The sequence below is a fragment of the Micrasema longulum genome, unplaced genomic scaffold, assembly GCF_059751315.1.
Source record: "Micrasema longulum isolate JH-2025_06_02 unplaced genomic scaffold, ASM5975131v1 h1tg000747l, whole genome shotgun sequence".
Lineage (NCBI taxonomy): Eukaryota > Metazoa > Arthropoda > Insecta > Trichoptera > Brachycentridae > Micrasema > Micrasema longulum.
Window position 1 is genome coordinate 702,544 of NW_028277941.1, and position 14,461 is coordinate 717,004.

The window sequence follows — 14,461 nt, forward strand, 5'->3', positions numbered from 1 at the left end:
TAAAGTATAATAAAGTGAATTCTTTAATCGGTAAACTTGAGTTACGCAACAACAAATAAACATGAACTTGCATAGAATATATCTTTCTAATTGTGGTGCCGCTAATTAACATGTGTGAATGGAATACTACAAGTATTATTATTTTACTAAACTATTTTGTTTTTATTTTTACGGTCAAAATCAATTACTTAATCGAATTATTAAATAACTAAATTTAAATTTTAGAACATTATCTTAACTTTGCTACACCATGTTTTATTAAATAACTTATCTGAATTGTATTTTTGAACATTTTTTTATTATTATGTATTTTGTATATTGATGTGCCCAGTGGATGTGCTATAATGTTTATAAATGAATTGATTTAAGTACAGAAGAGTTCTGACTTAACACGGAATTTTTCAACAAGTCGTGGCATAAAAACAAGTTACTTGTGCCATAATTAGATTGCGTATTGTGGGTTTTAAATAAATAAATAGATATTAATTACTTAGACTCCAAATTTTATTTACGATAAGTTTAAAGCTTTACGGTGAACAAAAAATAATGTGTGTATCGAACGTTTTTGTTACAGATCAAGAGGCCCGAGTGCAGTGGTGATTGAAAAGTAATTAAGAGGCCCAAGTGCATTGGTAAATTGAAAATATTTTGAATTAAAACAGCAGTGGGGGCTGTATCCACGGAGCCACTGCACTGCCTGCAAAATGCGTCCGTCTGTTTGATATTTATTTTACAATAATATACCATTTTTTTACATAGTTTTGCTTCCATTTTATTAATTTCTAAGTCCTTAGCGAATTTTACGCCGTCCGCTGGCGAATAAACGTCAACAGTAGCAGGGTCGTGATTACAATTGGAAGTTCAGAATGTCATACATACCTTCACCATGATGGTATAGTTAAAGATAAATGCCCCTGCAGTGGTATTCTGATCACTCTCGACACCCACGAGATGATCTCGACTTTCGGACGAGAATATAACGTGGTGTAATTTAGGGATTTTTATTTTTTGAACGCGGTTAAACTTGGTTTTCCATATGGCAATTCTGATGATTACATGTCAAATTACGTAAATGAATTCGAATACATAAAACCAAAAATAATGATTTTCAATAGAAACATTATTGTGACCTTAAGAATGACCCAAAATACTTAATTATGTTGAATTTACCAAACCTCAATCGTTATTTCTCGTTATTTAGACGGTTTTATAATTGACGTTTCATAGTTCGATATCTACCCGCAAGAGCGTGAGTGTCGAAAATGAGAAAAAATACTCGTGCGCATGCGTCACTGACGAGATGAATATACCTATTACAAAATATAACGCTTTTGCTATCCTGATGAAAATTTATAACGTTTGCCATGTGGGGTATTTATTTTTTCTTCACGTCAAACTGTACTTTTTATATTGCAACAATGCAAAACATAAACAAACACACAGTGACAGTTCAACTACTTATGTAAATGATAAGTATGCCCCGGATCTACATGTCCTTAGGGATTTTGTTTATTTTTATAGAACCTCTGTGAAATACCTACTGTACTCTATAGAAACTTGCATACGAACCACAGCGTCCCTAAATGTACATCTTGCGCGACAACAGGAATCATCATTTGAAGGTATGTTTATCTAATTCGGTATTTTAATCAAACTTATATATTGTGTACGGTTTAAACCTACCTTACGAGTTTTTTCTCAAGTTGTTAATCATTATAATATTTGTAAATTGGAAAAGGTTAAGAATAAGCTAGTGTTAGTAAAAAATAAACAAACCACCAAGCCGTTTCCCGGGGACAGCCAGAGGATATACAACACACATGCGTTTGCAGTCATACAAAATCTCATGCATGTGTGCTGATTTTTCCAACTTTTGAAGTATTACCATATCCGCAAGTGGTACTGCAATACCGCTACTGCGAACTGTTAGTTTTAATTGTTGATATTCGTAATGTAAATAATTATCATGTTTGTAAATACTTATCGTTTCAGCGGTATTTTTGTTTGGTTAAAATCGCAAGTAATATATTAACAGCTTTTATGTTCCCCTTTAATTTTTTTTTGATAATTAGGCTTCCCGCCCACTAGGCAGCCCGGCTGCCGCAGTCAAAATTTTGCGCAGCCAGTTAAAGCAGCCAGCCAAATAAAATGGATGTGGAAGATGTTTTTGTTTACATTTTATCTCGTAAGAAACGCAAACCAAAAAGAAGATATTGAATTCATCCTTTACTTGAAAGGGTTCATTTCAAAATTATTTTATGGATCTTCTGTATCGAAAGTCATTGCAAATTCGTTTCATAAAATACTTCTGGCTGTTACAACAAGTGCGCGGAGACTGAGGCAGTCACATACATTTGCTTTGTCTCGTTCTGGCTCCAGGCAGCCAGTTGGCTGCCGTGCACGTCAAACGCGTACTAATGGCTGCCGCAGCCAGGAATTCTTGGCTGCCTAGTGTGCGGTATCTAATAAGCCGTCATATGTAGTATTAGCTGCCGCAGCCAGGCTGCCTAGTGGGAGGGGAGCCTTACAAAGTATTGCCGTACCGCCCGTACCACTGATGAGATCCTTTTCAAACAATTTGTTGGGTTCGGTCATGCCATCTCTTTCTTGGTCTTCTTTGTTCATTAGTCTTCCTCATAATTAATATTTATTTTATTAGTGGTTTAGTGGTGGTATTTCAATTTTATTTATTCATATATATGTACATTACAAAATAGAACATCTTAATTCACACATATAGAAATAATGAAAATAAAAAGGTAAAATTAGGTATTTATAAATATAACACAGGTATACATAATACCCAGAAAATAATATTTTAAAAAAGGAAGAGAATCTTGTAACGACAAACTCCCTCAGAGACGTGAAAAATTACAAATGTTTATTAAGAAACAATGAAAGACAATTGGACATGCATACACATAAGATATTTAATTTTGCTAAACCCATCACCCTTTATAATAGCTCACAGCATGTGTTATAAAAAGGATACAATATTATTAAGGTTATTGTAATATAATATAATTTATGTTATGAATAGTGGTGTTAAAATATACCTTTGTACTAAAACAAATATTATATCAATATTAATAATAATAGTAGTAAATAGTAAGCTCTATAAATGTCTAGACTTTTAATGATATTATCTTCTAAAAAAATCTCATTCTCTTTTAGAACATCTGTAAATAATTTAACCTTTATAAGTGTATTTTTTCAGATTATATTAAAGCAGTAAAGCGGATCCTTCGAAGGGACGATATCGATTGGCTATTTAAATTTATGCTGTAATGGAATATATGGATATCAAACTATTGGATATATTCGTCATCTGCTTGGAGGTGGGACACGTTGTTTATTAATTAATTCAAGTTTTTTTTTGCACTCTTGAAAATTCTCATTTTAAATTGTAATTTACTAAAAAATGAAAGATAAGTGGTACTTAAATTCACAAATCTGAAATAATCAGTAGCAAGATTCGTCGCTACACCTTTATGACTGATATCTTTATTATAAAGATAAATCTAAATAAAAAAGGATACAATACTTCAGTTATTATTATATAAATTGTAATATATATATTTTTATAGTTAAGATACCAGTCTGGGTATTAAAGATGTTGTAAAAACAATGAAATATCACTACCTACACAGTTATTATACATTTGTATATTTAAATATCAATCATCATTCATTTCCATATTAAACTATTTATTAGATTTGCTTTAAATAATACCCAATTTGTTATTTTTTCAAATGTTTTTTTATTACCAAACAGATTAAGAGCCAAAGTACATAAGAATTTTTTAAAAATAAAGTAAGTACTATTAAAATATCTTGTATTAGTTTAAAATTCATATTATATTAAATATTTTCTCTACAGCTCACGTTGGCATGTCCTAACAAAAGGAAATTTGTCACCATATGGAAAATACAAAGTTATACCATTACATATGACACCGCTTATATCATTTTGAATATTTATAATTAATCAGCTTACACATATTTGAATTGCAATATCATAATCACAATACCTACAGACAACTTTAAAAATATTACCTTTACTGCATAATAATTTGCTCTGAGAAATAAAACATATAAATCACAAAATATAGCCTTCAAAGTTTTCTTTTTAAAAGGTTTAACAATATGCGGAATAATTAAGGTGTTTGATTTTTGCGTGTACCGATGAACTTTAGTACAATATACAAAAATATGTATATTGGCAGGTTTATTGCAATACCTGATGAATAACTTCCAACTAACCTAAATAAGATATATTTTACTATTTTAAGTGCTTATTTTAGTATGTCATTTTGTAATAAATGTAATTAAAAATGTATTGTAAATTATATAATTTTTTGTTTTTTTATTTTTAGCAAAGAGGAAATATCAAATGTTGCAATTTGGTGTCAATTTTTAACACCTTTATGATCATCTGAGAAAATGGGAGTAAATATGTGGCAGAGCAGAAAAGCGGACTACAGAAATGAGTCTACAACAACTACATCAAACACTCAAACCTTTTCTCACAAATGTAGAGCATTAGCTAAATTCTAGTTAGTTTTTTGTAGTTTTTTTTTATTATTTTATACCTAAAAACTTATAAACTACAGTGCAAGTACTGTTATTGAAAAAATATTTTGGTGTTTTAGTTTCCTTTTCACACGTAATTAAAATATAGTCGTATCTCACACATAAATATTTAAACACATATTCTAAATATAAGGAACCTTAATGTGATCACTTTCACCGGGAGAAATAAGGGCTCTGGCCAAGAATTGTATTTACTTTAGTTTTAGTTAGTTAGTTTTACGAAAACAGTACATTTGAAATTATTTTTATTTATATTACCTTTTGTTACAAGAAAATGTATTCTCACATCCTCTCAACGCGTTTGCTTATCATGCAAGAGGTCTCAGGTTCAGTTCCTGACATGGTAGACATGAAATATTTATTTTAAAAGGTGATTTTACAGTACAATATTTCATAGTCCCTTGACTGGCACCCCAAGCGTACGATTGATCATTTTTTCTTTAAGTAACAAAAAGATCAAGATACGCTGCGATTGGTGTACCAATGCAGTGCCCTATGCAATTAGGTGCGGAATTGAAATGATGATGATGATTACCTGCATTTATTTATTCTACGGTATAAAAATTCACTATATATTTTTTTAAAAGAGATTTGTGTTCTTATGATTTACTTAAACATTTAATTTTGAGGGCCATTTTCGACGAGTTGTAAATAACTCTCTATTAGAAAATAGGAATCAAGTTGGGATGGAATGGGATTCTAACCACGGACCTTTGAGCCGTGAGTCCATGACGATAGTCATAGGACCACAACCCGATTTAACTCAATTGATTCACAGTTTACATATTAATGTACTGATTTTTTTTAGGCTGTTGCCGTGTTATGCCATAATAATAAGCATAGGGGAAAAAATCTAGTGAAATTAAAATAACAATATTAAAGTCCAAATAAAATGTTAAATACACATAAAAATTATAAAAAGTTACAAAAATTAAATTTAGTCGATTAAAAAAAAGTTTTTTTTTTTAACTTTATTAATTATTTGTGCATGTTGTATTCACATTTAATTCATGAAAAATTTCTAAACATAACAAATTGTGATATTATACCAATTTATTGTATTGTTCATTATTTGTAAGCCATAAAAAATAAAATAAAAACAATCTTAAATGTTAATATGCATATTCAACATAACATTTAAAACAAAAAAAATACAGACTTTATGGATATGGTACCATAGTGAAAATAAATAAAACAATGTTATGAGTACGTCCAAATACTTGCGGACTGGCTGGATTTCCTCCCTAGGGAGAAATAATTTAATAAAATTCAATTTGTTGCAACAGAGAGGGAAAACATTTTTGAGAAGGGAATATGGAAGTCTAGGCATTTACAGAGCTTATGGCCTGTCATTCATATCATCCGGCTGAAATCACCTACTAGGCAACACCTAAAAAAGCAATTTTCCAATTCTTATACTTCTTCTTTTACCAGTTAGTTAATTCAACAATGTTTTGAGTATGTCCAAATTTTGCGGACTGGCTGGATTTCCTACCTAGGGAGTTATTCCAATCTAAATTTGTTGCTGGATGGATGAAAGTCACCCACATGATAAAGGTTTCAGCTCTTTTACTTCACAAAAGTCAACAGATGGAAGAGTTGAGGAAATTTGGATGTTTAAACACAATAAGTAAAGTGGCCGCTTAAACCAGCCAATGACAGGTCATAAGCCCTGTAAATGCCTATACTTCCATATTCTCTTCTCAAAAATGTTTTCCCTCTCTGTTGCAACAAATTTAGAATAAATTGATTAAATATATTATGCTCTATTATTCCTTTATGGCAACCAACAATGAACTCAAATTCTGGGAAACATAATATTGCATACCCTTTGTCCGTGTCCAAGCTGACAAAGGAAACAGACCTGTTTGAAAAATGAAAGCAGAGCCCTGGACGAGCGTTTTCGGCTTTACGGCAACTCTTATGTAAATTCTGGAAAAGGAAATTGGGTAGAGATATGTCTGCCTCGTAGGGTAGTAGTCGGAGCGTTTGCCGACCGTGCTTGAGGTCTCAAGTTCGATTCCTGGCAGGATCAACAGAAAATATTTATTCTTAACGTTCACTGCAATGTTTGAGTCCCTGGAATAGCACCTGAAGTGTAAGATTGATCACCTTACCTTCATGTAACCGATGATGAAATATGCTGCATTTGATGCGCCAATGCAATGCCCTATGCACCACATGGTGCGGATAGGGAAATGATGAGATACCTTACACAACCTTAATGAAAATAATTAGTGACTTTATTTTTTGGTTTGACACCTTTTAATAATTGAGAATGTCAGAAGAATAAGTATATTTCAACGATATGGGATCAAACAAACAGATCTTGCACTGGTTCATTTTGTACTTACACATTCAGAGATTGTGACAGCAAATCTGAAATAAGGATTTAAAATTTATATGCATTTTGATTTGATATTTAAACCTTACAGCTTCAATTATAATTTGAGCAAAAAATGTTCTTGCATATAATGATTCATTATGTTATCAGTACAGACATATAATTACAGTATTACTAACCATTAGAGCGACATTTTGTCCCAAGCATTGAAATACAGTAGACTTTCGCACATAATTGGTTCCTGAAAATGTGTGCGAATGTTGAATGTTCGAAAGTCGAGGGATGTAAAAAATATGTATTTTTTAATTAAGTTAATGAGGTGTTTAAGTGCTTTCAGGTGATTCTTTATAAATTTTTCAAGAGTTAGTTAAATACTTCCATATTTTTTGTTTTCTTGATAAAGAGTTCTATATAATAATTAATTAAATACATGCTGTATTTAATTTTCAAAATAGATAAGGCTTCATTCATATTTTTTACTGTCAAAGACAATTTTATCAACTTTTTCCTTACATTAACTGTGTATTTCATTTACCAGTTGTTGCAATTAAGCAGTCATTTGACAGAGGTTCTGAGTGATATTCAATTAACTCGTTAACATCTTCATTGTTGAAGTCCTATACTATATAATCTGTGATAGTTTCCAGAGTTTCTTCAAAATTCATCATTTGCGGGCATAATTGTTTACAGGAACCTTTCATTTTTTACTTTTTTATTTTAGCCCACAAGTATCCAATATTGCTTATTGCGTTCCATATATTATAATTCTACTGAAATTGTCTTAATGTAGGCACACCTTCCCTGTCAGTTTCCTTAATGACCTGATTCATTATTTTCCTCATAACATATTATCTTAACATAGTTATCACTAGTTAACCGAGGGAGCACCTGCATGGAAGCGAAGAATGTTTGCATTATTGATAAAAATCTGTAAAAAACATAATTTATTTAAATGCCTGAAATAGTGAATTACGCAAAAGTAGAAAGTACAAAAGCCGACGGCCGACCGTATGTCTTTGGGAATACTAAACAATCAATCAATGCATTGTCTTGTCATTCAATTAGCTTCAATATGGCAATCTTTAGGAACCTTTATAGCATGATTAAGATGCATTAAATGTGTATCCCGAGTTCCCTTTGATAATGTATGTATATGTATAAATTAATATAAATTAGAAACGAATTTAGTGTTAAAATATAATCAACACCGACTGACATACTCGAACTGTGCCAGATCTAGATCGAGGAAAAAAGACCTCAAATCGATCTGACTAATATTTTGACAATTTATTACGTGTTTAAATTGATTAAATTTATTAATTGCGAATACTTACCTGTATTAACTCCGTTATTTTTGACAAAGACTAAAAATGTCCCGACAAATTAAAAAAAACTTACGAACCGCCAATTTATGAGCACAAATGGATTTGTCGTAATTTGTATAATGGCGTCTTTTGAGTTTTTACAGATGACGCAATATATTTAATTGCCAATTTAGTAGCTCACAATAAAAAATAAACATACATTTTTAAAAACGAAACATCTCGCGGGTCGCATGTTTGACGTTTGCCAGATTTACAAGGTTAGTTTATTCGTATGCTGTGCGCATGCGTGGTTTTAACGATACCTATTACGAGATTCGTTCAGGATACCAAAATGATTTTAACGAGGTAGAGAGGCCCACGAGAGTGGTTCAGAATACCACCCCTGAGCGATTACGAAAATACACTTACCTTCAAGTTTTGGGTCCATTGATATGTACCAAGGGGACGCGCACGCCACGGTACACATATCTGCGCACTCAAGTGACATTTCTTCATTATGACGTCACAGTAGAAGATAAATTCTCTTGAACGATCACGAAGACACACTACCGATCTTCAAGTTTTGAGAAAGGTACAATAGTATTTATCGATAGCTCAAGTAACCCACGATTCACATATCTACCCATTAAAGTGACATTTTTTTTAGTCCACCGAGCAATTTTTACTTTAACTAATATGTATTAAAAAAATTAATCATCTAAGTGGACACTTTTTTTTCAAATTTAAAATATGAAAGACAAATAACTAAATTTAGAAGTCGAATTAAATTCTGACATAAGAGTCAGTTTTGAAACCGAACGGCTAGATGCTGCTATACTAACTTAGGGTAATTAGGACAAGCGCATAAGACCACGTGAACTTTGAAATTTACAAAAAAAGGTGTCACAAAAAAAGATATTGTGACATTTTTTCCACATTTTTCGTACCTTCCTAAAATCACCCATCTACATATCGATCTCTATCGATGGATCGACCGGCTTTGTAATACCTCGGTAGATACAGACAAATGAAAAGTTAAACTTTCCGTCTCAAGAATTATCAAATGTCATTAAAAAATCATGTTTGAGCGAGGAATTTTTGCTATAATTATTATTTACACAAATTAAAAATCGTTTCGAAGTAGCTGTTTTTATCACAGAAGTCTCTTTAAAAAACGAAAGAGAAACATTCTAATTTAAATTTCGCATTGAAAGCGAAGTACTGTATTTTGCAGACGAAAAGATGCATCGGACCATAAAACGTACCCCAAAATTTATCCATCAATTTTTAGGAAAAAAATATGGTTTGGACGATTAGACGCATCGGACCATAAGATGCACCCCAATTTTCATTTGAATTTTCAGAGCAAAAATTCGCAACATATGGTCCGAAAAATACGATAGTATCCGGACATCTATTGGTTGAATGTGATCATATACGTGTTTTGATTACGCCATCTTAGACCTAAGATGTAAGACAGATCGATAGAACATACGTAGTTAGATAGAGATAGTAGCAAAGTTAAGTATACCGTCTCGATATGATACCGATGAAGATTGCGTCCCAGATATACTTAGCTACTGGTTTACAGCGTTTAAGGAGTTCGGTGAACGATCTTCTTATTTTTGAAGCTTTTTCTGATTGTTTTGATTGATCTGTTTTTTTCCCTATCGTATGCATTTACGATACTTTTGAGCAAGTTAAGCATCCATATATATATAATATCGCGAAATTTTTCTCTAGTATGCATTTACGATACTTTTGAGCAAGTTTATCATCCACATTTCGTGACTTTTTTCAAACTTATTTTATGATTGTTCAAACCTTTAAACAATATCAAAGCTATTGCATCACATTCTTCTTCGTTTCCTTATTTTCCACATTCGCTCCTAGGTGGAGCATGTGGAGATCACCAAACGCCTCCAGGAGATCCCTTCGCTAGCCAGCACTTTTGCATGCTCCCATTTCAACCCCGCGTCTCTAAGTTCCACCAAATAAAGCTAAAAGATTGTCAACGGCGGTCTTCCCGGACGGCGGGAACTCGTAGAAGACCATTATATGCCATGGGACTTGCGACCTCAAATGCGCGTTCACCGAATTTTTTAATAAATATTTTTTAAATTTTTTGAATTTTTTAAATAAAAATATTATTTTATCCTTATTTGATTGACATGTATTATCATTAATTTCATGTAAAAATACATGTTAATTATACCGCGGCGCCGCCGCCTGCCGCAAACGTAAACGCACACTCTGCATATCTTTTCTAACAGTCAACCCATAGAACATCCGCAAAAAACACGACAATTTATAAAATCTTAGCTATCCTCATATATTTTACTGTGAAAAAAAAAAAAACTCCATCTTCTTGTTTAATTAATATAAAATATACCACTAGTACCATTACGCCGGGGTGGGTATAAATGTTTCCTATTCATTTATTCATGCCTTTTGATTAATGTCGACTCCTGACGTGACCAGATTATTTAACGTTTTGATTTATCTTACCATTTCATCTGCGTCCTCATCTTAAATATTAAAAATATTTTTTACAAATTTTAATAAGTTCCCACAAGCTACATTTTAAAAAATATTTTGGTAATCACCTAATTATATAATTTATGTACATTGTAATTGGCAGGAGTTTTGTATTGTACATTAAAATAAGTATTTTTTTTTTTAAATAATTTTAAATCAAATAGTTTGCCCGTGTCAAAAACAAACACGCCAGCCAGAAACCAGCTGTAACGCAAGCCGTAAGCAGAAAAATAGACACGAACTAAAAGATACAAGTCGTTTAAAAATAAACTCTACCTTTCAACTTAAGTAGTATGTAGGTACATTAGTTAATAATTATTAATTTCGTCTATATTCGAATGAACACCCGGGCCGAAATTGTTTGTATATGTAAACTCACTAATGAACATCAAAAAGATATCAGCTCTTTTACACTTATATTCAAAAGGTAGAATATTTTTTTTAAAATTGATATATAAGCAGAATGCTGAATGTGAAAAGTAATCGCTTTAACCAACCAACGACATGTACGTCATTGGCTCTGTACGCACTTAGACTTCTACATTTCCTTTTCAAAAATATTATCCATTGATTGACATTACTAAAGAAAACAATCTACAATTAAATGGAATCAAAAATTTCTTGAGAGAGAATTTTGCCCAAGCTTTAGTAGGCAGGTTCCTAATTTAATTTCACTTAAAAAAATTGTCATAAAAATCGAGTTTGAATCAGAAGTAAAACAATTCTTAACTTGGTCATAAACAGCATTCTACGAGTTTAGTGCAGTATCACGTGAGACACAATGTGTAAAGAATAAATTATGTCATTTTCTAATCCAACGCAACGTGAATGAGTCAATGACTCGCAAGTGCGCTTTTATTAGAATTAATATATTTTAGTATTTGGATCAGTAGAAAAGTAATGAATCTCATCCCGATGAATTGGTCACATAATATGGATTTTGTGTCTATTTTATAGAAGAGATTTCAACCAGGGGCCTTATGCTAGAAACACTTGTCATTTTGTCGCCCTCTCGACAATAGTCGAGTGATCATCTCGATTGCTTTGTCAAATTACTATTCTCGAAAATCGATACAATTGAATTATAAAGCGAATGGAAAATCGGCAACGCTAACAAATACGTATTTGTCTATGGCTTTCGTGTCATTTCTTAACTTCAGTTTTATTCCGCTACATAAAATTAAGTAAAGTCCAGAAGGAGCGTAGAATCATATTTGAATACATCGGACTGTGTCCGAAAATCCCCTCACTTTGCTCCACTTTAGCCGCGCGCATGCGTGAAGTCACCCGTAATTTTGCTAGATTGCAAAAAATAAAAATAAAGAGCCACAGTTTAACTTTCGTCCATATTAAACAAAAAAAAATCCACATTCCTTTTTTAAATAGTGAATACAAAACATTACAAGAAAACTAGATTAAATATAACTTCCTGTATAGATTGTCATTATCATCATTCCATGTTCACTCCTTAGTTGTACTTTCATTGATAACCTAACATATAACTATTATATAATATGGAAACTTCACTGGTCCATTAGAGTTAAGTCTAACTTTGTAAACTATGTAACCGTACTGTATGTTTCCTGAATAAAAGAAAAAAAAAGTGGTGTCCATAAATTCAATTCAATTCAATTTAATTCAATTCAATTTCAAAGACCCTCTAGGTATCTTTGTTGGCTACCAGCTTCTACACGTCCTCCCACACCAGGTTTGCACCCCGTAGATCTGACATAAACTGCAAACGGACAGTCAGCAGGGGACGTTTAGGACGTCGAGAACCTCATGCCTTGTAAAGTAGACAATCGTCAACAATGTTTTGAGTTTGTCCAAATTTTAGTAGACAAGGACTGGATTCAACTCCTTGGGGAGCTGTTTATATTAACATATTGCATTATAACAGTGATGAAAAACATTTAAGAGAAAATATAGATGTTCAAATATGGGCTGAATGGCGAATGTTACACAGTGTGTAAAGTGGCCACTAAAACCAGCCATTGACAGGTAATAAGCCCTGTAGATGCCTAGACTTATATATTACCTTCTCTTAAATGTTCTTCATCTGTGTTGTAATATTTTAGTCGACAATCGTGATAAGGCTCTCAGGAGGCATCCGCAAGATATGGCCTAGTCAACCGTTTCGCCTCCGATTGATGAAAGTTGTCATCGGAGTTTTTTGCGTTCGTTCTCTTATTTCCTCATTCCTTACAAAATTAAACCACTGCATACCCAAGATTCTTCTGAGATATCTATTCTTAAAACTCAATATTTTGCTGTTTTGGGTCATAGTGAGATTCCACGATTCGCACCCATAGAGGAGAATATGTGTTATGCAGGCAATGTATATTCGGAATTTGGTTTTCACTGAGTAAATATAAAATGCGGCGCCTTCTATTCCTAGCCGCACTCCCAGCTCTTTTCAAAAGCTGCTATTTTCCAAAACATGTACTCTCAGCTATTGTAGAGTGAAACTCTCGACCCTTTCGATGATTTGGTTTGACAGTCAGGGAGTTTTAGGCATCAAAGTACGAAATGTTACACAGTACATGGGTTTTTGCATTTTTAATGATATTATACATAAAACATTGACCTAAAGGCCCTTTTCAATAATTAAAACTGCATCATCAGCATTCGTTAGGTAGCAAAATGCTTCGGGAGGAGGAGATGGACATTCCTCAATCTAATGGAATTGACTTTCTAACGATGTAGTCCATACGAATTTTATTAAGGAATGGTGCGAAAGCGCAACCTTGATGAACTCCGGTTTAAACCTCAAACAAATATTGGACGATATCGTTAATTCTGATTCGGAATTCGCTATTTGAGTGAAGGACTTTGATGAGTTCAACTAGTTTTATAGGCACGCCATATATTAATAGTATTTTCCAAAGTTTAGGTCTGTGTGAAGAATTAAAGGTTTTATCGTAATCTACAAAGCATTAGTATAACCAAGGAACTATTTAGTTATTTGTTATCCTGTTAAATATAGCGTATGTTGTGGATATAATCCGCGCATGATCTACCAGGTATGAAAGATACCTAATTTTTTCTGAATACTAGCATAATGGGTCCTCAAACTTTTTGCAGTATTATATATGAAAGTACTTTCCCATGCACACTTAAATATCGTGGCATCACGATATTTATCACATTATTTTCTTTAAACTATTTATTGACAATTCTTGACGGAATTCCATTGTAACGATGTAATAACCTATATTTACACATACGTTATTAATTTAAAAATACTTGGTACACTTTTACTTATTTATAGACCAGTCTGAAGATGCCGAATTGTACCAAGATTTTTTAAATTATTAACTTATATGTAAATATAAGGTATTACATCATATTTACCACAGTTTAATGGATCACCCTTTTTGTGCAATGCGGTAATCTCCCCGTTTACCCAGTATCTTGGGCTTCTCTCTTATTCCCACACCTTGGTCATTTGTTGTTGTAAAGGGCCAATAATACCCGTAATACTGCTTTTGAGAAATTCCTGGTGTACGTCGTCAACTCCTGGTGCCGTTCCGCTTTTCAAGTTAAACACTGCCATTTTTATTTTAGCTTGTGTCGGAGAATTCGTCAGGAATGTTGACTGCCCGTGGAATGCTTGATGCAGCCTATAGGAAAGAGGGTAGGGGTCGGAGGGGATTAAGTACTCTCTGGAAATGACCACGTCA

At 32.7% G+C, this 14,461-nt stretch overlaps 1 long non-coding RNA gene across 1 annotated transcript; it reads left to right on the forward strand.

Annotated features, from left to right (window-relative positions):
• The first annotated feature begins 937 nt into the window (after nucleotides 1–937).
• Nucleotides 938–6,321, forward strand: LOC148279175 (uncharacterized). The gene is made up of 3 exons (XR_015822950.1): nucleotides 938–1,622; nucleotides 3,218–3,338; nucleotides 4,376–6,321. It is a non-coding gene; the product is annotated as an uncharacterized LOC148279175 (long non-coding RNA).
• Nucleotides 6,322–14,461: the final 8,140 nt, after the last annotated feature.